Source organism: Xenopus laevis, chromosome 5L (genome assembly GCF_017654675.1).
Source record: "Xenopus laevis strain J_2021 chromosome 5L, Xenopus_laevis_v10.1, whole genome shotgun sequence".
Classification (NCBI taxonomy): domain Eukaryota; kingdom Metazoa; phylum Chordata; class Amphibia; order Anura; family Pipidae; genus Xenopus; species Xenopus laevis.
In genome coordinates this window covers 122,947,484-122,949,175 of record NC_054379.1, presented here as the reverse complement: position 1 = coordinate 122,949,175, position 1,692 = coordinate 122,947,484, and positions in this window count along the sequence as shown.

Below are 1,692 nucleotides of genomic sequence, written 5' to 3'. Positions count from 1 at the left end.
CACTATTCCCAAGGCTGCAGCCTTCTAACATCCTTCAAAGGTAATTAACTTTATAAAACTTAACACAGTTTATGCAAATACACAACATCGTGAAACCAACAGGATGGAACATGTGAGACTTAATAAACATTGCAGCTCAATATGTAATGCCTAATCTAAAGTTACCTCCATTAGTCAACACTGGGCAGAGTGCAAACACACTGGGGGCCATTTATCAACACTGGGCAAATTTGCCAATGAGCAGTAACCAATGGCAATAAAAAGACTTTATTAGGACATACAAAAAGCCTAACGCATGTTGTGCCTGAATGGGAACTTACTCATAGGCTCATGTACTAACATGTTCCTCTTTTCCTTTGAGCTATGGAGAAGGTATGAATTGTAAATTATACAAGTGAGATAGAGACGTCCTTCTCCATTCTAGTCAGTAAGTAATGAATACGTTAACTCCATGTAGGGTTGCCACCTTTTCACCTGGTGAAATTCGGACAGGGCCTGTGATGCAACGGGGGTGTGGCCATGACGCAGCGATCAGCGATTGGCCGGTTGCCGCATCAATCATAGGAAGTCCTTCCCTTCAAAAAAAACGTGTTGTCCGGGTCAAAACCGGGCAGGTGGCAACCCTACCTCCAAGTATAATTAATGCTCTATATGTGATATGTTATTTCATTTGTTTGGTTCCAAGTTTTACACTTTATGGACAAATATAGGAACACAGTATGAAGCACTTTAATTACACAATTGAGCTGCTCCGGATTTAATGGACTTTAGGTGCTGGACAATCTGTATATAAATTCCCTCCTTTTTTTATTCCACCCAAGTAGGGGGCACTATATTGTTTCCCATAAATTGTGTATGATCTCACTGGTACACCATCACTGAGGAGGGGCCATTTGGGTCCCAAAACTTTCACCGTGATCACCCCATTGGCTGCACAAATCCAGGAATTGTTTTTTAATTTGTCACTAGTGTATATTGCTGGCGTGTGGCTAGGCCAGTACCAGTACTTGCACCAGGCCTGTGGGTTCTGTCAAATGGCAGAGGGGCTGCTATAAGGTGCCATAGAAAGTCAGTATTTAGTGGGATGGTGGGGGCTGTTTGGGCCTCTGTGTACCTGAAGTGCCAGGGCCTATTTTGATTCTCAGACCTGTCCTGCACCTCTGCAATTTTTCTATTCTGCAAAATAATAAATACTCTAATTTTCCTCTCTCGGGCCTAGTGAGTGAAAAGTTTAAACTGTGTCTATATAAAGAAGGGATTCAAACCAGGGATTGGAAGATTTAATTAGCTCTCATGGGATACTGTGCTGACCTTAGTGGTTTTGTGCTTTCCGTCTCAATTTCCACCATTGCTACACAGCAGCTTGTTTATATGAACTATAGTAGTGTTTCTGAAGCAAACACATCAGTTTTACCAGTGCAGGGCAACTGTACATGATATTTTCACTACTTAACAACACTTTTATTTTTTGGTGTTACTGTTCCTTTAATGACAATGTTATCGATAGGAAAAAAACTATAGGATGGCTTTGTTTATCATAATTACCCGCAACCAAGCCACAAATACGAATTATTCATTGAAAAGAACAGCAAAAAAAATTATTTTCCCTATAGAAAAAGTATCCTATCCAATGAATTGTGCTCCTTCTGGTCACCTGACCGTACTTCCGTCCTATAGTTTCTGGTCACATGT